The sequence below is a fragment of the Ochotona curzoniae genome, unplaced genomic scaffold (assembly GCF_017591425.1).
Source record: "Ochotona curzoniae isolate NIBS_2020 unplaced genomic scaffold, NIBS_Ocur_1.0 scaffold_2453, whole genome shotgun sequence".
Taxonomy (NCBI): Eukaryota; Metazoa; Chordata; class Mammalia; order Lagomorpha; family Ochotonidae; genus Ochotona; species Ochotona curzoniae.
The window spans coordinates 26,673,604-26,698,620 of record NW_024467094.1 but is presented as its reverse complement, the minus strand read 5'-3'; positions in this window follow the sequence as shown (position 1 = coordinate 26,698,620).

The following is a 25,017-nucleotide window of genomic DNA, read 5'->3' as shown; positions in this document are numbered from 1 at the left end:
GAGTTGAGCATTTGCTAGGTAGAGAGGGGAAATAATTTTAGACAGAAATGAGGCTGTGAGCAATATAAAGGGATTTCAAAAAGTTCACAGAATTGAAATTAATAAAACAGTTGTTTTTTTCTACAGAGACTTTGAAATACATACAAGAAGTCTTCAAAAAGTTAATGACAAGTATATCTTATAAAAAAAACCTGTAAGAATTTTTTTTTTTGCACCAAAATAAATCCACCTTTAACCCTAACTTCCTTGAGCGTTTTTGAAGTCCTCTTGGATGGCTTCTGTTCAGCTGCAATTGATGAGCTCACGATATCCTTTAATGGTGATAACATTTTGGAGTCTCATTTGACCCTGTTTTATTGATTTCTTCACTGTTCATCTTTTGCCTGATGTTAACCACACGACTCTGTGTTGATAGCTTGGTTTAGTGATTTTTAGTGGAGAAGGGTGATATTTCTTAGCCCACTCAAGGGACAGGTGACAATCTCTAGAAGCATTTTCAGTTGTCATTACTTCAAGGGATATTGTTGGTATCTAGTGGGTAGAAGACAGAGTTGGCAGCATTTACAAGAATTATACATGTCAGGTGATGAGTTGAGGAGCTATCAATTGCTTCACTTTGATTTAAAATCTTGGCCATTTGTTCTCATACATTTGACTTCTGTCTCCAGTAGCTTTTGGTCCCAAGGAATTTACTGGGTATGGTCCTGACCCCAGAGCTCTGCTTCCACCAATAGGTATGGCTTCAGATCCTGAAAACGTGACTCATGGAGAAACTGAGTATGCAGAGCAGTATTTGCCAAGGAAACCCAGAAAGAAGAGGCAAAGGCAGAAGCCATAAAGTATAGGGGAGGATTTTTTTTTTTTTTTTGAGTAGTATAAGAAAAATGAGATCTAGTCTGAGTCCTGTTACGTTGGAAGGGTTGAAAGTGGGTGAATAACTACTAAAACTGAATAATGAAGGGAGGTTCACGTTAAGTAACATGCAGAGAATCAAGGCTTTATAGCAAGTCAAATTAAATTGTGACATTGCTCAAGATGTAAAGTGTCAGTGGAACACAGGTAAGATCCAAGGAGACTGGGAGAGTACAGGTGGCCGACTTGTCCACAGAAGCAAGAGGGTCTTGTTAGTGCCAACCTCAGACAGCTTTTCACACCCTTCTAAAGCAGCAAAGAACAACGACTGGCTGTCCATGGCACAATTAGCCCATGATTTGGATACAAAAGTTCCCATACAGTAGTACCTGGCCATACTTGCAAGATCAGCTGTTTTAAGGGTAAAAGGGAGGTCGTCTTACCCGGTTTGATTTGCTTTACACCATTTTTAAGGAATTAAAAAATTTGTTCATCTATTTTAAAAGATACATTTGAAATTCAGAAATAGAGAGAGGGAGAGACAAAGACAGAAAAAATCTTCCACCTGCTAATTCACTCCCCAAAGGGACACAATGACCAGGGCTGGACCAGGCTGAAGTCAGGAGCCAAAAATTTCGTCTGGGTCTCCTCTGCCATTCCTCCCTTCCTTGCTCCTTTCCTTTCCCTTTCCTTCATTTTCAGTTTATTTTTTGTTGGAAATGCAGATTAGAGTGATGCAGAGAAGAGACAAAAATCGATGCACTGCTTCACTCCCCGAATGGCCACAAGGGCCAGAGCTAATCCAGTCTGAAGCCAGGAACAACTTCTAGGTTTCTCATGTTGGTTTAGGGTCCCAATGCTTTGAGCCATCATCTTCTGCTTGCCTAGGGCATAAGCAGGGATGGATAGTAGAGCAGTTGGGACATGAGCTGGCACCCATCTGGGATCTTGGCACTTGCAAGATGAGGATTTAGACATTGAACTATTGTATCAAACTCTCCTCTGTAGTTTTCAGGGATCCAAATACTTGTGCCATAGTCTGCTGTCCTTCACAGGTCATCAGCAGGGAGCAACTGAGACTTGAATTGGTGCTCATATGGATGCCAGCATCACAGGTGATGGTTTTACTTGCCATGCCACACTACTACCTTGTGGAATTTTAAAATTTATTTTAATTTTATTTGAATGACACTGAATCTTCTACCCATGCATGCACTTCCTAAATGTTGCAACTGTCTGGGTTAGGCCAGGAGCTTAGAACTTAATCCGGGTCTCCCATGTGGATGACAGGGCTCCAAGTACTTAATGTGGCCTCCCAGTATGCACAATGGCAGGAAGCTGGATTGGAAACAGGAGAACCAGGACTTGAATCAGGCGCTTGGTTATTGGGTGTGAATGTTTCAAGTGGTGATTTAACCATTGTGGCAAATACAATGGGAGCTCTTGAAATGGCTACTGTACTCAAACTCTGCGTGGGTAGAGAATGAAACCAAAAAACTCCGAGCACAGGATTACATCTTGCTTGATATATGTTTGGTATATATATAGTGTTGATTTTTGAGGTGAGCAAAAATATGAAATTGACACAAAGTGGAAGAGAGCATGGGATTCGATGCTTTCTTTGCTAGTGGTTCCATGGCTATTTTTTTGGCTCATCTTAAAAAAACATCTCCGTGGTCCTTGCATGTGCTGTTCAGAGTGGAAAAGTTATAGGACTGATGAAGTAGAGTCATGAAAGCACTTGTAACCTTAACTACTTCATTTTATTTAAATATAAGCAGAAAACTACAAGAGAATAGTTCAATAAGCACTATAACCTTTATCCACATTGCCCACTGTTAATGTTACTCTGTTTGTTTTACAGTTTGCTTCCACAATCATCACGTGCATACCCACATGAAGGGAAACAAACGATACATACAATTCATGTTATACAGAATAGAACGACTCTCTAATCACATAGTGTACTTTTCAGTATCACAGAGGGAAGGAAATGGCGGAGAAATGCAAGTTTAGACATTTGAAAGCTACTGTTTAGGATTCTGACACATGCATTACACATTTTGTTTCAGAATCATTTCATATCAGGTTGCATTCACTAAATTCTTTTATGGCTAAATATTTCAATGTACATTTCCTAAGAGAAATATTCCGTTATATGTCAGCCTCTGTAATTTAACATCAATATGATGCTTTTATCTACTCTGCATATTCCAATTTTGTCAAATGTTTCAGAATGTCCTTTTAACGTCTTTTTTTTTTTCCTACACCACAGGAGCAAATGTAGGATCAGGAATTTCGTTTAACTGTTTTATCTCTTTAGTCTCCTTTACTGTGGAACATTTTGCAGCTGTTCTCTGTCACTTGTGACATTGACATTTCTGAAGCTACAGTGTTGTTTTTGTGTGTTGCACAAAGTTCCTCATTTTCAGACTTTTTTTCTGATGTTTCCTCATGGTTAGGCTTAGGTCATGCTTCTTGGCTTGAATACTGTATCAAAGGTCCTATGTCCCCCGTAAGGTATTGCACCTGGAGACACCAATGCGCATTGACCCCTCGGCAATAATTTTCAGCAGCCAGATGTGTCTGATTTCTTCTCTGCAGATGCACTATTGTGATTCATATGCATACAATTTTGATTGACTCTAATTGCAAATACTAGCATCCTCAGTGATTTCAGACCTGTGTTTTCTTTGTAACCTTGGGCAGGAAGAACCATGATGTGTTTTGGTTCCTATGTGTACTACAAGAGAAAGTTTTTATGTTATTTTAATTTTATACTCCATTCCTGGAACTGAATCAACCTCTTTAGATTGCTTTGTTTCTTGAGTAAAGAAGTGGAAAATAAAACCATAACCCAAACAAAGCAAAACAAAAATCCTAGAATAAAGTAAGCCCTGTAAAATTAATATTCTGGTTGCTATATCTTGATGGAAATTGGGCTGAAAGCTCATGAAGGAAATGAAAGAAAACTGGGCTAACATCTCAGCAGTTAAGCAACATGGGAGAAGTGACATTTTGTTCTTAGGAGTTCATGTCACTTTTTCCCTATTGTTTCTGATAAGCAGAATAGTTTTAGAGGAGGGGAGTGCAGATTCCACTCTTGCTGACCATCAATTTTATCCAACACATAAGAGCAAAAATAGTTTTGGCCTGAAGTTCTTTCAAGGCCTAATCCAGAGCCAGAACATGATTGAATAGATTCAACATGATGGACTATTGCAGAAGGAATATCTTGAGCGATTAAAACAACAACAGATGTGTAAAAGTCCTCAGGATTTGGGGTCGTTGTGGTGGTGTGCTGGATGATGCTGCCTCTTGTAATACCAGCATCCCATATAGAAGCTGGTTCATGTCCTGACTCTTCCACTTCTGCTCCAACATGCTGCAAATGCACTTGGGAAGACAGTAGAAGATGGTCAAAGAGCTTGGGTCCCTGTTACCCATGTAGGAGTGTTGGAAAAAGCTCCTGGCTTCAGCCTGGGCCAGGTCTGGCTCTTAAGACCATTTGGAGAGTGAACCAACAGATAAGAGTCTCTCCCTCTTTCCCTCTTTCTCCATATCTCTGCCTTTCAAAGAAATTAATTTTTAAAAATTCCACAGAATTTCTCGTAATAATTCCTGGGCAGAGGTGGGACTCCATTGTTCCAGATGTTCCTAGGAGCTCAGATAATGTCAGCCACACTTGAGTTATTATGGCTCCAGGTTGTGCTATATGCCTTCATTTAATTGTTATAATAGTCTTAAAAAGTAGGTACCATTGTTCCCCTCTTGTAAAGATAAGGACATAGGAGACACAAAGAGGTTAAGAAATTTGTTCAAGGTTAATACAGCAAGTGGTCAAGCTGAGCCCTAAACCTGTGGCTCTTAGTTCCCTATTCTGGCTCCAGGCTTCTTGATTTATATGAGGTCATGAATTCGTTGAGCTGTTTACATAAGCTGTAGATGTACTTCCCTGGGGGAGGGGGTCCACTGATGGGCCTGGATGAGTGTATATGCATGCATGTAAAATAAGAATTTTAATAAGTGGGTTCTATGAATGGAGCCAGAGACTGCTTTCCAAATTAGACCTGAACTCTGTCCTTTTTGCCCCATAGACCCATGATCCAGGAACTGGACTTAGTTACAGTGAAGGGTGACTGGGCCTGTCCAATTTTACCCAGGGGTTAAATCAATCACTAAACTGAAAAAAAAAAAAGTTTAGAAAACACAAACTTGTGTTGACAGAGGAAAACCCTGAGCAAGCCTTTGAATTTTGTGTGGATGTGTAGATCTTGGCATCTGCTTGTAAGATTGACCTGAGTAATGTAATCAAGGCACCTCTGCTGTCCTTTAGCCCTTTGCATCCCACATTCAAAGTCGAAGAAAATTTTTTATCTTGATTGAGAAAAAGTATGAGGCAGAAGGAGACATCCATCAAAAACAACACATGTGCCAGTCTCCAATTAGCAGTGATGTTTTCAACTTGAAAACTTTATGCATTGGAAAAGCTTTAAGAAAGGCTGTTTGATACCTTGTTCTCTAGCCTTTCCTTCTGAGTTCATCTTTAGATGTTTATATTGGAACATAGTATATAGAAAAGCAAGTTTCATTGCACCTTTCCTGACTTCCCTGAACATTTGTCTGTCTTTGATGGTGAGATAATGTTACCTTTGAATGTTTACTTTCAGGCTTCCTGCCCTTCCTATTCTGTTTTTTTCATGTGTGTCCTTTGAGGGTAAAAAAAAAAAACCTGTAAAGCAATGTTTTGTTTCTAAAGAGAGTAATGCAATTATTATTTTTCTAAGCTACCCTGGGAGCTGGTCAACTGTGAATCAATTGATGTAAACTTAGTAGTGGTAGAGGGTTCCAGATCTCAAAACTATAGGTTCATTACCTGCTGTTGTGAAAGTTAAAGGAAACTGTGCAGATTATGAAGAATATGCAGAGTGTAGATACAAAGTTCCACATTAGTCTTCTTGTCCTCTGTACTAAGCCACTGTGGTGGTTAATTAGGAATATCTACCTTACTTATCCAAACTTTTTCTCTTAATTATACATGTGACCGGAAAAGAAAGTAACAACTGCAGTATTTTTGTTGAATCTTTTCCATCTCAAACCTCTGAAAGAAACATTTTAGTTTTATATTTAATGTTCCCCCTTCTTTTCATCCGCGCTCTACCCCTGTCCAGATTCTAGCCAAGATTTGCTTCAGAGAAAAAAAAGCAGGAAAGCAGGGAAGGAAAGCGTGCAAGAGATGCAGAGGTTAGCAGGACTGCTGGGGAGGCGGCTTGCAGGGGTCCTGATGAAAGTGGTCTGAGCATGGCATTTCTGTAGAACTGTCAAAATCTGTGACCTCAAGCTCTGTGTCAAGTTTTGATGTAGTCCGGGGTGTTTAGGTATAATTCCTCTGGATCCAAAGATTTTGTGGGTTGAGAAGGAAAGGAAGGTTTGGATGAGATGACTCCTCCCCATACCATGTTCATATTTTCAGGTTTTCTTTATCCAAAACACATGGGAGCAGAAATGTTTTGGATTCAACTCAGAAACCAGAGCTAGAGATCATTTGTTCATGAAAGACTCAAGATGGTGAAACCAATGCTTCTCAATTTAATTATATATGAGATGGAATCCACAAAGAAATGACCATTAAAAAAAAATTCTGACTTGATACAAAAGAACTTGGAAAGGCAAGATACTTTTGAATAATATGAGGATGGTAGCATACTTATTCAAGATTGACTTTAAAGGATTTAAAAACTCATTGTAGATCTAAATAGCAAATTCATCTGCTTTGTGATCTGGAAACTTGCCCTGGTAAACATCTCTCTTGCCAGGTGGATGAGTGTTCTTTTTTTTTTTGGTAGAAGATACTGGTGAGACACTGCAAGGCATAGCAGGACTACCTGTCTTGGCTGGCGTGCTTTTCATCTTACTCTTAAAGTGTGGCTTTCAACAGCAGATGAGCGATGGAGTGAGGCTCAGCCTCCTGTGTGTGCTGTGAGCAGCTCCCAGCTCAGCAGTCCTGGACTGAAAACTTACAGACCCATGGAGCCCTGGGGAGTCTCCCCACTATCCACAAAGTGTTGGAGCTACATGCTCCACATTGAGGTTTTAATCTCAGTTGGTTTCAAGTTTGAATCCTCCCTCAGGCCTGTGGCTAGTGGCTGCTCCTGGCATTTGCTATTTCTTTCTTTTATTAATCACCTTTTCCTAGTTATTGATTCTTTGTGTATAAAGTTTCCCCTGTGCAAATTTCTGGTGTGACTTCTGACTGAGATGGTGGAACTGACCCAAGGTCATAAAATAGAACAGAATATGGACCAGACCAATAGAACAGAATATGGACCAGTGTCATACATGGATGCCCAATGTGTGACAAAAGGAATCCTGCAGAGAAGTGAGAAATAAAAACCTTCCCAATATATGGATCTGACCTCTGACTGCATCTCTTCCTACCCTTCCCACTGGCGCTCCACTTCAGCCATACTTGCCTCTGCTGGGTTTTGGGTGCAGCAAGTGTGTTCCTGCTTTAGAACTCTGCTTGTTGCTGTTGGTCCGTTCTCTAGAAACCATCATAGGCTTACCTAGCTGTGCGTGTGAACCTCTCTTCCTAAGAAGGACTTTTCTCTAAAAACAAGAAAATAAAAAAGCACCCTTTTCTGTGTAGTCTTTAGTCTGTTGTGCCATTTTACATTTCATCATGGCACTTCTTAGTACTAATGCTGTGTATGCGCCTTTTTATTGCAAGTCTGCTTCTTACAATGTAAGATCTATCAGAAGATACATTTTGTTTTATTACTACTGTATGCCTAGCACTTAGAGTTTTAACCCAATATTTGCTGAATGGGCAAATGGATGAAAGAATTCTACTGACACTGGGCCATGTGGACCTTGGAACCTGACTGAGTTGCAGGCACATAGTCTCTAAAAGATGTTTTAATCCAGGGGAAGTTCTGTCGCTGACTGGCTGCAAATGTTTCTTCCTCTGAAACATCTGCCTTCATGGTGAATACCCAGGATATTGAAGATTTTAAAACCAGAGGTTAAAAATATGAGGATGACTTCATTTCCGTGGCGGAAGCCTAAGGCCGATGCTGTGCAGCGGGTTAAGCTACCACCTGGATTGCTGAAATCTATTGTCAGAATGCCAGTTTGTGTCCTTGTTGCCCTACCTCTGATCCATCTTCACACTAATGTGCCAGGGAAAGCACTGGAGGAGAACCAAGTGCTTGGGCTCCTGCCACCCATGTGGGAAGCCCAGATGGAGTTCCAGGTTCCTGGCTTCTGCCTGACTTAGCACTGGCCATTGTGGCTTCATCTTTTGTCATTCAGTGTGAATACACTTGCTGGAGAGCTCTTTGTTACCGGGGTAGCTCCTCTCTTCCCCACCATCCTTTCTGATTTTCCTATGGCATTCTTGTTACTTTGCAAAGGTGACCTAGAGTATTTATTTACTCTACCTTCTCTAGCAAAACCTTGTTTTATTTGCTAGTATGTTCCTAGTATTCTGTGTCCCTGCCTGATACTTAACAGGTGCTCAATAAATATTTACTGAATAAGTAATATTGTAGCAGTACCATCATTTGAAGGTTACAGTGCTAGCCCATGCTAGCCTTAAGAGGAATACAGATCCAGGTAGGAATAATGTGCACACTTTGGGGAACTTTCTGTTGGCAATAACTTATAGTAAGTTGACTTTCTTCCCACTTACTTATGCTTTCTACAAAAGCCTCTCTTTATTAAGAATGAAGACACATTCTAGTTGCTGCTTATAAAGGATGTATGTTTTGTTTGAAATTCTTCTGTAGAGGAATGTTTCATGATGATCTGTCCTTGGCTGGTTCTTGTACTTTTATAATTGAAGGAAGGCTGATATCTGCCTCCCATCTGCAAGGTCTTGGGACTTCTGGTTTGTCTGCCCCTGGTAGTCTCTACTGCTGTTAAGAGAAGTATTAATCTTTATTTATTTTATGTATAATTTATGCCACAGCTGTTTCTAAAAGCAATTCAGGGCGACTCACTTCTCTTAATTACTTTGCGTTCTTCTCCTTTGAAGTTGCCAACTCCTGTAAGGTTTCTCTGTGGTGTCACTTGGTCTTTGATTTCTTTTTGAAAAGTGCAGTGTTGACCTGGATGATCTCTGAAAACCCTTCACAAAGTAGAGGCACTTGGTGGCCAGCCATGTGGGAGGCTGCAGGCTTACTCACACACTTTGCCCTCCCAAGTGTCTGTCTTCACTGCTTCTAGTTATGTTTTATAGAAGTTTTAGGATGAAACCATGGGTTTTTTTGTTTCATTAAAGTAGGAACTTTTAAATTGTTACAAATGGAAACTACGATACTGTTCATGAAGGATCCATTTTTACCGGACATCTTAGTTACTGTATATTGAATGTATACTGGATTTCTGCAATGTAGCTATTAGCATCCCTAGTCTACAGAAGGCAGCACCCAAGAATCACAACGGGTGAATTACCTGTCAAGATTTTTATGGGACAGGGCCAGCATATGAACCTTGGTCTCTCTGGTCCCTCACCCATTGATAGATTCCCCGGGGAGAGCCTCCACTAATTTAGTCTCCTGTGGCTATAAACTAGAGAAGGGTAGAGACTCGACTCTGGATTTGGGATGGCCCTGGGAAGCTGGAACCATTATGCAGAGAAGCAATGCTTTCTTTGCTTCAGAGTGATACACATTTGCATAGCATCACACATGTGACACACTTATTAAAAGCAACAAATGGTCATTGAAGAAATGGCTAACTAGGGTTCCCTCTGACTGGGGTACCAGAGGTTGCAGTAGAGTGAGAATAGCCAATAGTTTGTGTGAATCTTCTAGGACATGTTATAGACTACAAATAGTTGGATAAAACTAGAATGTAGGATCTATCTACATGTTGAAGAAATGCTTGAAAATGAGGATGGGAAGGCCAGTGAAAGGTAGGATATGAAGAGCCTTTTGTACCTGCTGAATAGCTTGGAATGAGTCCCATAGATGACGGTGAGGCACTGCAGAGGACTGATATGATCCTGTTTTACTTTAGAAAGCTGGCTGTCCTTGTTTATTGTCTCTGACTTTTAGCACTTGACCAGCTATTGTTGGCTAGATGTATGGGAAGGACTCCCTTTGGGAGAATTGCTCCCCTTCTTGGTGAGCCAGGATGCTCCTCATGTCATCTGGTGCTGGAGTATGGAAGATGATGCCTCAAGGACGGGCACTTTCAGAGCCTGGCTAGGGGCTGTGTGGGTGGAGGACTCCATAAATCAGTCTTGAAAGGTATTTCACTATTGCTTTTGAGATAAGAACTGCCTCTGCTTCAAGTACCAAGGTGTTCTGTGGGTAAATTTTCTGCTGGAGGTAAATCAATGCCAATTTGGATTCATCCCATAAACCCTGGAAAACAAAATGAAATTATTGGTTCTATGTCTCCCAGCAGCTAACATGAACTGAAAACTTTGCCTCAGTTCAGATACCTGGAGGGAAGAATGGACAATTTTAGGGGGGTGAAAGACAAGTGAGGAGTGAACTCCTGGAGGCAGAAGACTGGTCTGTAGTTTCTCAGTGCCCAGACAGGACTCTCACACCAAGCAGAAAGACAATGCCTTTAATGTGGAAATGGAACTGACATTTGTAAACTGTAACTTGGAAGAATAGCCTCTCAACACGAAGCCTCTGGTGCCTTGAGCAGTGTTCATCAGCTATGGGAGGCTGGAAATTACCATTAAAAATGTCTTAAATGCTGTGAGTTGAGAGGTAAAAACTAAACTTTAAATTTATTTTTGATTATATAAAGTCAGACTAAAAATTGAAGTGACTGAGCAGCAAAATATTTGTGACACTCTCCCAGTTTGTACAACATGTCAAGTTTTGTTGTCAGAATCATCTGAGATGGGTTGAACCCTTGCCCAGGGCCTTAGAGTGCATAAGAATCAGTCAAACCTGACTAGGAATCCCAAACCCTATACCTGATGACTTTGGAAAGGTAACTTTAGCTTTATAATCTTTAGTCCCTCAGCTCTATCTTGTATAATGGGGTGTATCAGGGAGATTAAAGGACTCAGGATTGTAGTTGGGTTATAATAGTCCATAAAAGGTAGTTGCTGCTCTTTTTTGATATTTAAAAAAAATTTAACTTTTTCCCCAGATTTAACAATCTTAAAATTTTGCCATACTCCATGTTTAAGTATTATATCCCTCCATATACAGACTTTTTTTTTCTTGAAAACAGGATATTAATGTTGAAACCCAGATTTCCCAGAAACAGTTCTGTGTATTCCCAAGTTCTGGCTCCTACCTCTTTGGTCTTGGGTCATATCTTGGTGCTCACCGAGTCCATCTCTTCATCTCTCCTTCTGGTAGACATAATTGCAGTTCTGTGTGACACTGACCCTCTTGGCCAGAGTTCCCAGCATTTCTCTCAGGATAGTGTGTCCTGCTTTCCTGCCGTTGGGACTTGTAGCTCCTCTGGAAATGCCCTTTCCAGCTTCTATCATCTCACCTCTTACTAGATAGATCAGGTCCTGAGACCTCCCTCCTAGGTAGAGGATAATGTCCTCTTCCCACCCCACACCCCATGTCCATGTTCTAATTTCCAGAAACTATGGCTAGGTTAGCCTGTTTGGTAAGGGGAAATTGAGGTTGCCAGTTAGCTGACATTGAGTGGGCTGATTATCTTGGATTATGTAGATAGCCAAATGCAACCACAAGGGTTCATATAAGGGAAAGAGGGGAGCGGGGTCAGTGTGATGTGTGTGTGAAGGACTCAGATGACCACCGCTGCTGTTGAAGATGGAAGGGGCTGTGAGTCAAGAAATGTAGGCAGCCTGTAGAACTTGGAAAAGGCCAGAGGCCAGAATCTCCCCAAAGTCTCTAGGACAACACTATTCTGTCAAAGCTGGAGTTTTTGCCCTGTGAGACCCTTTTTCAGATTTCTGATTTCTAGGATTGTAAGATTTATGTTACTTGAAGCCACTAAATGGGTAGTGATACATAAGAAACCCAATAGACAATCGGTGTTCTTAGCATCCAAACTCAATGCCTTTCTATGGGATAAGCCAGTCTTAGAAAGTTATCATGGGTGGAGCACATGGCCAAAGACTTTTGGTACACAGGTAATTTATGAAAAACGGTATCAATTTAGTGTTCACCTCAGCTGTCCACTCCCATTCTGTATTGAAAAAGAGAAAATGTTTTGTGATTTTTCACCATCCTCCACCAAATATCTTGGTTAATTATGCATATTTTTTCCACTGCCACCTTTTGACTTAATATTAAGCACTGTGTCTTCATCTGACTGAAATGTGTTTATATGTATATAATGTCTGCATATGAAGTGTGTATGAAAAAATTTGTTGGGCCCGGCGCGGTGGCGCAAGTGGTTAAAGGTCCTCGCCTTGCACACCCGGGATCCCATATGGGCGCCGGTTCTAATCCCGGCAGCCCCGCTTCCCTTCCAGCTCCCTGCCTGTGGCCTGGGAAAGCAGTCGAGGACAGCCCAAAGCTTTGGGAACCTGCACCCGCGTGGGAGACCCGGAAGAGGCTCCTGGCTTCGGATCGGCATAGTATCGGCCCGTTGCGCTCACTTGGGGAGTGAATCATCGGACGGAAGACCTTCCTCTCTGTCTCTCCTCTCTGTATATCCGCCTTTCCAATGAAAAAATAATAAAAATAAATCTTAAAAAAAAAAGAAAAAATTTGTTAACTCTAAATATAGGAATATTAAAACATTCTCAAATTATACAGGCATAGAATGTTAATTTTTTATCTATTTTTTTTAATTGGAGAGAGGAGGAGGTACAGAGAGAAAGATCCTCTTTCTATTGGTTCACTCTCCAAGTAAATGCAACAGCTTGAACTGAGCCAATTCAAATCCAGGAGCCAAGTACTTCTGAGTCTGCTAAGACCTTGGGTCATTCTCCGTTGCTATCCCAGGCCACAAGCAGGGAGCCAGATGGGAAGTGGAGTAGCCAGGACATCAGCTAGCATATGGGATCCTGGTGATTGCAAGGCGAGGATTTTAGCTTATTAGGTCACCACACCGGGTCCTGGAATGTTAATATTTTAAATATTTTTCAGTGCCTTAAGTAATAATCTTTTAAAAAATAAATGCTATGTGACTAGGTAAAATATAAAATAGGTAGTGGAAATTGTTCAGGTGGAAATGGATCATTTTTACTTTTTCATAAGGTGATGGACATCCTCAGGTTGGGTGGGTAGCAAAATATTGATCATGCATCAGCTGTTCCCATGATGTCTTCCACTACATCCATTCTGTAGGTGAGTCAGCAGATTCAGACAGGAAAGTGTCTCTTGTTAATAGTCATGATGAAAACCCTCTTCCTTTTGCACTGCCTGGGGACTGTTGACATCAAGTTGAGCACTTTGGTTGAAGAGGGTGAGAGATTCCCATCAGTGGGAATATAAATAGGCAACAGTCTGTGCCTGCTAGACTTGGGAAGAGCACTTTCTCCCAAATCATCAATGAAAAACGACTAGATTTGAAGAATTCTCTTTAGGTCTTTGGACCTATAGGAAGCTGCCAACTTGGGAAACAGTTGACTGAAACCCATAGTTGGTTGATCCCCATATCTGAGGGGAGAAAGAACCATCTCAGACTGGCCAAGTGTTAACAGTCCCTTCTGAGAAGGAAGCATGAGCCAGTATCCAAAGCAATGCCTTCTTAAATACACATGCCCATGATAAATGGTTTATATTCCAGAGAGAAGCTCTGTCCTTCACAAGTCTACCATCAGCATTGTGGTGTCTTACATCAGGACTAACGGGCATACAACTTGGTGGCCAGCTGGTAGATGCCTCTGTTCAGTCTGATGTCAAAAACAGTCTGTAGCTGTTATGAGACATTTTAACTATCATTCCTGTTATACACACTTGTATCAGCCGAGACTCAGGTGCCTAAGGTGAGCCATGCTAGACAAGCTCAATTATTTATAAGATTTCTTCTCTGGAAAATTTATTTTGATACAGATGTACTCACATGTGCCGGGCCCAGGATTGAATTCCTTCCTAGCTGGCTTCTGCCGCTGTGCACTTTTTAGTATGTTGTGTTGCTGCGTCTCAGGTGATGAAAAGCATTTTTCAACATGATGGGTCTCATCTGCATTTTATTAGTCTATTCCTGGAAAAAATACCATTTGTTCGTCATTCTCCTTGCAATCCTGTCTTTATTATTCCTTTTCCCTCTTCACATGGTGGGTCCAGAATTTGATTTTTGTCTTGGCTTAGGTACATTTCTCATCTCTCTCAGAGCAATTTGCCCTCTGTGACAGTCCATCTGTCTCTCCTGTCCCCCTCCCCCTGGGTGCTCTGCCTCTTCCAATCTTCCTTACTTCCTCTTAAATATCATCCACCAAGTCTTTTCTGACCTTTCCCAGCTCCTTGGGCGGCCCCTTGTTGCCTGTTGATGCCATCTGATTGGTTGGGATCCTGTGAATGACCCCAGCAATATTTCTCCTTATTTCATGATTAGTTCCTCTTAACTGTCTCATGGACCTTGGTTTTGTGCTTTTCTCTCATGAAAAAAAGAGGAAAGAAAACTACAAACATGAAATGGATAGCCATCACCTGAATGCCAGCATGTGTGCTGTCCTGCCCCAGTTAGGGTTGGTGTAGGGGGTGCAGTGTGGACTCAGGGCTGCAGGTGTGCCCCTCGGGAACTTGTAGACTAAAGGTCATTGTGGATGTGTGTCCCCGGGAGGGAAGTACCCCTACTCTCAGGGCTCAATACATTTTTTTTTCTGTGCAATGTGCTAGGCGGTGGAGATTTTCAGCATCGCAGGTTACACAGTATCTGCTGCAGCAGTTCAGCTCTGCTGTTGTACTACACAGGCAGCCAGAGACAGAACGGAAAGGGATAGCCATGACTGTGTTCCAGTGAAATGCTCATGACAAAGGGAGACTAAATGTGGCTGGGGACCTTAGTTGGTTGATTTCTGTTTCAGAGTAACCGTACCACCTCCTTCCTCACCGATTTTTTTGAGTGTCTGTGCATTTATTGTTTACTTAAATGTGTGTCTTGAAATTTAGCATTCCATCCTGGAACACTGACAGGTCACCTTGGGAGGGAGGTGAACAGGGAAGGGAATTTGGTGCAGTGTGCCCATTGGCACAGGGTCCTTTGTTCATCCTTGCTAGAGGAAGTTGGCCTTGTTACAGGTTGGGGATAACCTGAGCTGGGAGATAGAGGATTTTCTCTTTGGTTCTTGGATCTCACTGTTCTACTTTTTTGAAGGTTTTTTTTTTTTTGTTATTGCACTGTTTATTATCACATTTGATATCCTATGTTTTATTTTGCTTCTCTGATTATCAGTTACCAGCTGGTTCCAGGGATTTGTGACTTGAGGACATTGTTGCATTTTAAAGAATAATGTTGAGTGGTTTATAACAAAGTCAGCGTATATTAGAAAATCCAAATATTATAGGCGTATGACCCAGGTGCTTATTTTTCTCTCAATCAGTTCAGGGCTCGTATGTAGACTTCCTAATGTCTGCAGGGACTCCAAATCCTGTCTTTCTTAGTGTATGATTTGCATCCTCCACGTTCCTGCACAGTTTCAAAGCAGTTACTGTAGCCCAGCCATCACACTAACAACCCAAATACCAGATCAGAGGGCAGGGCAAAGGCAAAAGAGAAGGCTTTTGAGTAACTTCCCTGGAAACCACACTGAGACTTCCATTCATGTGCCAGTAGATAGCCTTGTGTGTGTGCATGTGTGTGTGTGTTTTAATACAGTGTTTTAACCTGACACATGAAATCTAGGATAAAGGGGGTAGAATGGGTACTAGAAAGGAAAACAACATTTTCCATTATGTGTGCAATTACAGAATGAAATAAAATAGGACTAGATAGATATCCCATCCCATATACATGGAATAGTATTTCCATCTCACTTGGGATAGTTTATCTTCAGCAATAGAATAATTGGAACTTATATAATCCAGGCAGGTTTGTCATCAGCCCTGACCAATTAAAGCAAATGCCAGAGGCACACAAACGTGAACCCCACCTGGTTCTGCTCTGTGCTGGGATAGAGAAATGGGTAAGGGAGGCTGTGGAGAGTGATGGGAGACTCACTCTGGAATAGAGCCATACACGCGTGCTTGTTGGGAATGTCCTGGAAGGACCTCTGAATGCTGATTCTGCCCCTAGTTTCTCCTCTGGAGGGACAGCTGGGAAGTTGCAGTGCTGGCCAGGATGGCTGCTGCTTTCTCAGGTTTGGAAAAAGCCCCTTGGCTTCTCAAACTGCTTTTTTTTTTTAACTGAAAACTATACTATTACCAACTCCACAGACTCAAAGAGAAAATCTGTAAGGATTTCATCACTTTTCTTTTTTATGAGCAAGGCATCATTTTCGTACATGTAACCCAAAAATCGCAAAATGTAGGCTGTGTTCTTATCTCTGACTCTTTCTCATCAGGATGCTCAGGTGGGTGGCCACAGTCCTCACACTGTGCAAGCAGAAGAGTTTGTAACACCTTGAATAGGAAGAAATTCTTGGTGATTGAAGCCTGAGCTTAAACAAGTGGATTTGCAGTTTGGGCAATTGCATTAATAAACCTTCATGCAAAAGAAGTGACTCTGCTTTGAGCATTTAATCATGTTCAGTATTGTGTGGGTGCTATGGTGGAAAAGAGATATTTCCAAAGATTTTTGTGTGTGTGTTTGTATATATATTTGTAGATAGAAAATAAATAATGTAAGAGTACCTTCCAAAGTTCACAAAAAAGAACCCTGCAATTCTGTGTTTTCCCCTCCAATTCTTGCTTGTTTTGCTGTGTGGAGAATCGGGAAAGCAGAGTTTGGGGTTGGACATAAGTGAAGACAATGAGAATATCTGCTAGGGCAGCCCATTGAAGGGTCAGGTGTGGCCAGGAGTGGGAGGAAATGATTCTTTTTAAAATGTTTTATTTGAAAGGCAAAGCTACAGAGAGAGAGAGAGAATCTTGCATCCCCTGGTATATTCCCCAAATGACTGCAATGGTGTTGGATGGGCCAGACTAAAGTCAAGAACTAGCAGCTCTTTGTGGGTTCCCACATGAGTAACAGGGGTCCAAGCACTTTGGCCATCTTCTGATGCTTTTCTAGGTGCATCAGCAGAAAGCTGGTTTGGAAATGGAACAGCAAGGACTCAAACTGGCACTCACATGATTCTAGAGTCGTAGGCAGCAGCTTAACCAGCTGCCTCACAAAGCTGGCCCCAGAAATGATAATTTCCAGTATCTTTCTGCAGGTAGGAGTTGTGGTACAATGAGTTAAGCTTCATTTTGTGACATGGTTATCTCATATCCCATCCCTAGGATAAAGTCCCATCTCTGCTTTTGACCCTCAGCTTCCTGCTAATGCACCTGATGATGGTTCTAGTGGTGATGTTTCTGCTACCCAGGTTGGAGACCTGCATGAAGTACTGGGCTCCTGGCTTTGGCCTGGTCCAGTCCAGGCTGTTACAGACATTTTGTAAATGATGGATAGAAAATCTCTCTCTCCATTTCTCCATTTCTGTCACTTTACCTTTTAGTCAGATTGTATATTTGGACCCTATTTTTCCTTCTAGAGAAATGCAAAGTATGTTTATGACTTTCTGTTGTTCTTTTAGTCTATGATATGTCCCACAAATAAGCTCTGGGGCCCAGTGTGGTAGCCTATTGGCTAAAGTCCTCACCTTGCATATGCTGGGATTCCATATGGGCACCAGTTTGTACCCTGGCTGTTCCACTTCCCATCCAGCTCCCTGCTTGGGGCCTGGGAAAGCAGTAGAGAATGACCCAAAGTCTTGGGACTCTATACTCTATGGGAGACCTGGAGGAAGCTCCTGGCTCCTGGCTTTGGATCAGCTCAGCTCCAGCTATTGTGGTCACTTGGGGAGTGAATGAGAGGATGGAAGATCTTTCTGTCTCTCCTTCTGCCTGCAGATTTGACTTTCTAATAAGAATATTTTTTTAAAAAATATAAGCTCTGGGAGACTCATAAAATATGGGTTATATTTTAATAAAAAGTTAATCTTGCTAAAGAAGCATATCTTATAGAAAAATTCTGGAATGAGATCTCAGTGACATCTTTAAGAAGTGGCTATGTGTATATCATAGCTTCCTTGTTTGGTGAACAGAACTGGGGTAGGTCTTCCTTTAAGAAGGATACGTCAGTGGCCCTGACTTGGTGTCTACAGTCAAACAGTCTAAAATGTGCAGGAGGGCCTTTTATCACCTGAAAGCGGCTATTCCGTGTGGATATTAAATTGTGGTCTGCTTAATTGTCAATCAAAATAATGTATTTGCAGCAAATTAAGAGACCATGGAGAATGTTTTCCAAGACCATGACTCCATAAGCAGGGGAACAAGAGTATTTTATTTCAGGTGGAGGTGAATATGTAAGAGAGGAAATTCTTGACATGGCCTATAGGGTAACATGCTTCAGATACGTGTTCTAACATGGGTTGTATGTTAGGGTAATTAGCTGCTCCAGGAATGGACATGTTAGCATGAAAATGGAGTGAAGATTGACCTTTCACTACTTTTTGACTCATCTGTGCAGGCATTGTGCTGGCAGGAGGGTCTGGACCAGTACAGGATAGCTCAGACTTTCATCTCTTCCTGGAATGTGACTGAAAACCTGAGCCATCAATTTCATGGACCGTCAGGTGCTATTAACTCTAGAGGTATAAATGAGTCACAGAGAGGGCTCTTGAGCAGCTCAGGGCATCAACCAGCAAAAATGGCTGGTGTATTCGAACAGGAGCCAGGGCTCCTATGGGAGGAAAGAATCAAGGCCCAAGTATTTCACATTTGAAGTTCAACGTTACTGGCTACTTGTAGATGTCCTGCAGAGGGCCCAGGGAACTGCAGTGGTTAGGAAGTGTGAGGGCTCCAAAAGACACTCAATGCGAGAGATGGGATTTTGGCTAGTGACTGAGGTTGAAGCAAAGGCCCATTGTGTATGTGAACTAAAGACTCTTAGCTTTGATCATTCATGTGGGCAGTACCCTAGCTGAACTCCTGTGAGGGTGCAGTAAGACATGATCCTTGAGGACATCAGAAGATGCGCTTGGGGCTGGATCTAGGCCAGCAAGAAGGAAGCTTCAAGCTCATCCTTTCAGCTATTTATTTGAAGGTTGGGTGGGGTGTGCTTCGGGGAGAGTGCAAGCATGCTGGCTTTCATCTGGTTGGCTCACTCTTCAGATGCTTCCATGACCAGAATTGGGCAAGGCTGAAGTGTGGAAATTGGAATGGAGTCTAGGTCTCCGATGTGAATAGCAGGAACTTGACCATCTGAACCTAGAGCCTGCATTACCAAGAAGCTGGGACCTGGAGCCAGAGCTTGCGGTTAAGCCCAGCCTGCTGATAGAGGAGGCAGATATCTTAACCTGTGTTTTAACTGCCAGGCTAGACACCTGCCCCAGTGAGCCAGATTGATAAGTGGCAAAGATCATTAAAACAGACCAGTGCTCGTCCATGAACCAGGAGGTTTCTCTACCGTTCTGTTCACCTAGCCTTTGGAAACGGAACTAAGGCCGTTTTGGTAATTGTTGAGCCATTCAGAAAGGAGGTCAAGCCCAAGAGTAAGAAAATGAGCTTTTTGCTAATGTGATAATGTTTGAGTGATTACCTGATATGTTAAGAAGCACAAATGTTGCTTTATTTGTAACCCTAAACTGTCAGGGTATTTGATATGCAATTATGTTAGAAAATACAGATACAAAATGCAGAGAAGGATTAAGTGCTGGAGTTTTATAGCACAGCAGGGTGACTATATGATCAGCAATTTATTGCGTATTTCAAAATAGCTAGAAGAAAGGATTTTAAATGTTCCCAGTACAAAGAAATGATAAATGCTTGAGGTGATGGAATATACTAATTACCTTGATTTGATCAATGCACTTTGTATGCATGTATTGACATTGTGCTGAGTTGCACAAATATGTGCAGCCATTATGTGTCAATTGAAAATGATAGTGCAAAAGGAGAAAATACACAGGCCTTATAATTATTTTCATACTTCTGTGTGTTTTCTTCTATATTTCTTTGTGCAATTTTATGTCTGTCATGGACAAAATATTGTCTTGAAAGGTGTTTTTTTTTCAATTAATCACATTACAGTTTTATTTTTAGAAAGCTATTTGAAAGGCAGAGAGAAAGGGACAGAGAGAGAGATACATCTTTGATCTGCTGGTTTACTTTCCAAATACTTACCAATAGCTGGTGCCAGGACAAGCTGATAGCAGTGAAGGATTTCACAATTTCAGAGGTGGGTGGAGTTTGCGTCGGACCCTGTGTGTCTCTCAGACCTCAGGCCAGCCCCAGGAGAGGCGGTGTCCAGCCGGCATGTCACCAGGGCAACAGAGCCCTGGTGGACCAATGATGCGCTCTGGCTGGCATTTCCGCTCCTAATAACAACCAGAGTGGCACCCACGCCGGTTTCCGTGTCAGGAGGGGAATAAAAGCCTCCTGCATGCTTCTTTGCGTGCCTGTCGCTGCGGTTCCCCACTTTCCCTCTGCCTTTGTTGGCATGGAGAAAAGACCTGAGAATGGACTTGCCCCCAACAAAGGCCTCTTGTCAATTGGCTGAGGTTTTTTTCTTTCCCTGGTAGTCGGCGAACCTTAAAACCTGGAGATCAGATTTCCACCTGGGTCTCCACTGTGGGTGGTAAGAAACCAAGTGCCCGGCCATGACTTCCTGGCTCCCATGGTGCATGTTAACAGAAGCTGGAATTCAACCCAGGCACTCCAGTGTGGGTGTGGGCATCCCAAGTCTGTTCTAACTGTGGTTCCAAACAACTAAGCATCATTTGGAATACCTGAAATTCCTACTGTTACATACCAAAGGTTTTGTTTTTGTTTTTAAGTTTTTATTTGAAAGGCAGATTCAGAGAGAGAGATTATCCATTGGTTGAATCCCCAAAAGGCTACAGTGACAGAGCTGAACTGATCCAAAGATGAGAGCCAGGAGCTTCCTCCAGGTCTCCCGTGTGGGTGCAGGGGCGCAAGGACTTGGGCCATCCTCTGCTGCTCTCCCAGGCCCCAAGCAGGGAGCTGGATGGGAAGCAGCAGAAATGGGACATGGACCAGTGTCCATATGGGATGTCAGCACTGTGGGGTGGAGGATGTTTTATATGCTCAATGTATGGGCATGCATTTTGCACACTCAGCACACTGGCTCTATCCCGCCTACCTGTGGCCTTGGTTTCATTTGGAGGCAGTACAGAATAGAGGTTTAGTGAGGCAGGCTTCAGGTCAGCCAGACCTTAGTGTTATATCTGATCTACCATGAATAAATCATATGATTTGAGGGGATTTCGTTTGAACATTTTACTCCTATTTTACCAGCATTAAAATTTGCATAACTCCAGCTTTGTGTTAGATGATTAAATTATATGAAGTGTGTAATTTTCTTAGCACAGAGCCGAATGCGGAAACCTTATGCAGTCACTGGGAGGCACGGTAGCCGTTCATTCATTAGTGCAGTTATATTTGTTGACTAGCTAAGGAGGTTAAGTCACTATGATCAATGTTTAGGCTGACAAATTAGGATGTGGTTTCATCTCTATTCTTAATAGGCTTATGGATAAGGAAAAACGCAGCTACAGAGGAAGGCAATAAAGTCCTGCCGTATTGAGGGATGTGTATGGGATCAAGGGGGAGGAGGATTCGGCTCCCAGGGTGGTGACGTAGCCTGTAGGTTAGGAAGTACAGAAGTCTTAGACTTACTGTTGGCTTCTAAAGTTGGAGCAGTCTTGTGGCTGGAGTCTTTAACTTGTGGAATCTGTTGTGAACCCCTGGTAGATAGTATCTATAAATTGACTCGTTGGACACCCAGTTAGTGCTCAGAGAGTTGGAGAATTGCTTAATGTGGAAAAAAACCCGCACGTGTTTGATGTAAGAAGTGCTATGTGAGTAGAGAAAGTATTTTCTTAGAGAAGATGACTAGTTTTTTTTTTTTTCCAGCATCACAACTAAGCATATCTGGGCCACCTTCTCAGATATGGGACTAGCAGTGTGCTTCCTACACTCTATTTTTCTCCTGTAGATACACTGCAAGGCAAGGAGAGACTCAACCTTGTGATACCTGGGTCAGCCCACGTTGGGCAAGGGGCCATGAGTGCTCCTCAGATGTAAACTGTTAGAACAGAGCTGTAGGAAGAACCCTTGGAGTGCTTAAGTCTGGGGATGAGGTCTGTTACTCACCTGAGAAAGGCCTGACAAGGAGTGCTTGTCTTCCTTAAGCCATCTGGCTTCTGGCACCTAGGAGGGCTGCGCTATGGGATGGTTGAAGAATTGGAATAACTAGTCTTACACATATGTTGTGAGTAGCTGTGTTGAGGAAGTCTAGTTTGATTAATCCCAGTGTTATGTAAGAAGGACAGAGAAGTGGTGGCTTTATTAGGCAACCAAAGGTCATCTGACCCACCTGGATCAGGAGGGATGTGGGAGACGAGCTAGATGTCATAGGCGGGTACCTTAAAAGCCACTTAAGGAAGGGCCTCCTGACCTTTCATGCAAAGGTCAAGGGTTGGTCAAGAAGCCCGTGGTGTCCTCTCAGTCAAATGTACTGGAAGCGAAAAGCGAAATGTCCTGCCAGGATTCGCACTGTTCCGTTTGTATGCACACTTAGGAGGGGCTCTGAGATATTTATGTAGAGATTGCGATCATGTCTGTTTGGACTGAGCCTTGACTGAGCCTACCCTATGCATGCTTTTTAGCTGATGTGGCACTCAGGTTAACTCCTTTGGGTTCGTTTTGGTTTGTTCCTGTTGGCTCCCCAGAGAACTCCAATGGCATAGATAAATATCGTGTTCAAGCATGCTGGGAGAAAGGCCGTGACTGCCTAGTGAGCTACGGCAGGCACTGGAAGGGGCAGTGCTTGCGTCTTCAGGGTGGGTGCCTATATAGGGAGAGAAGTATTGATAAGTGCTCTTTATATATTAGGAATTAATCTCAGAAATGTCAGAATATTTTCCCATCCAAGCCCTCTGTTTATGAAGCAGAGGAGATGATCAATGAATACATGTAAGAGACGAAGTACTATTCATAATATATGCAGACCTCCAAATTAGTAAGAAGAGCAGTCTATTGGAAAAATGGACAAAGGGCATGAATAGATAATTTACAGAAGAGAAAAATAAAGGCTCCTAATAGAGATTTGGAACATTCTGTATCTTTTCTTGTTATCAAGGAAATAAAAATGCCACAACAAATGAAATAGCATTTAAAAAACTCAACAGAGGAACAAAAATTAATAAGTGATTGGGCCTGGCGCGGTGGCGCAAGTGGTTAAGTCCTCGCCTTGCACGCCCAGGATCCCATATGGGCGCCAGTTCTATCCCGGCAGCCCTACTTCCCTTCCAGCTCCCTGCCTGTGGCCCAGGAAAGCAGTTGAGGACTGCCCAAGGCTTTGGGACCCTGCACCGTGTGGGAGACCCGGAGGAGGCTCCTGGCTTCGTATCGGCATAGCATCGGCCGTTGCGCTCACTTGGGGAGTGAATCATTGGACGGAAGATCTTCCTCTCTGTCTCTCCTCTCTGTATATCCTCCTTTCCAATAAAAAAATAATAAAAATAAATCTTTAAAAAAAACACCATTTGTTTAAAAAAAATAAATAAAAAAATTAATAAGTGATAAAGCCCAGAATTGTGTGGGACTATGAGAAAGTAGGAACATTTTATACTGGAGGTTAAAATATGAATCAGGAGCCTTTATAGGGACAATTCTAATAGATGCTGATGCAGTGGAAAATGAGCATGCTTTTACTCAGAAATTATCATTCCAGATTACTCATGTGTACAAGGCTTGTTTGTAGTTGTGAAAAACAGCTAACAATCTAAATGCCCATCAGACAGAAATTGGTTAGATGCTTTAATTTATTCATACTGTTGAAATTAATTAAGCTATATAGGAAATTGATGCAGAGGCCCACAGATATAACAGGAAAATCTCCCAGATAAAAAGTGAGAAAGTTATTTTCCATATTATATACATGTTTTATAAAATTGAAAATACAAGCAGAATGATGGGCAAAAATGTGCTAATTTTTAAATGGAATATCTAAATTTTACATAGAATTTTTATTTTAAAAAACCCAATATTTTATATGGTGCAGTATATGTGTGTGCGTGTATGTGCTATATATAGATGTAAAGGTATTTTTTGTTTAAAGTTTGTAAAAATAGGTCCTGTATTGCTATGTGGTTGTTTCTGGGAAGGGGAAATGAAATTGAGAATCAGAGGTGGGGGGAAAAAAAGAAAAGGCTATTTTTTTACTCCATTTATTTTTTTTGCTTTTAAAAATTTTAATCCTGGGAAGATGTTCTCAAATTACACTCTAAGCCAAAGTCGGTGTTGGCGAGCATGTCTCATGGCAGAAACCACAACGGGATGGCTGGAGATGTGTTCCAGCGCTAGGTGGTGAGGGCACTGTGTGTCAGGCTCCAATTTAAAGTCACTCTGCAGGCACCGAGGAGCTGTTGAAGGGCCTTGGAAGAGAAGAAAGGGGCCGAGACCTGCATTTCTGCTGGCCGCCGTTAGAGGCTGGGGACTCAACAGGTGCTCACTATGGGTTTATTGAACGCGTGGATGAGTGAATGAATCCTTTCTTGGGGAAAAGCCCGAGTGTGCCACTTAGGAGATGATAAATCGTTTTCTCTCTCTCTTTTTCCAATTGAATTCAGAGAATATGTAAGCCACTTGAAAGTAAGCTTAAAAAATGAAGAAACAGGATTGAACACAATTTGGAGATACAAGTCATCTGCTTAGAAGTATAATTCTCAATAGCTGGATCTTGACTTCTCAGAGCAGTCAGTCACAACCAATTTGTGAACAGTAATGAAGTGGCAGTGTTTGCAAATGAGGGGAGAGGAGCAATATTAGGAGAGCCTCAAGATTAGGTCTGAAAAAGAACCACTGCCTACTCCTGGCATTCAGACTGGACTGAATATTTTGTGATCAATGGCTTATCCTCCAGGCATCCTATTCTCAGGCAGGATTCCTGACATTGACCCCTGACCCTAATGCTCTGGCCACTACTAAGTTGTTCACTGTGCCAACAATTTGCTGGGAAACCAGTTCTCCTGGGAAAAAAAAAAAATGTCTTAATTTGTAGTGCTTGTTAGTTTCCGTGCTGTGAACTCCCACGACGGTTGATTTCAAACCACTGACAACTTCTTATTTTTATTTGAAGGGC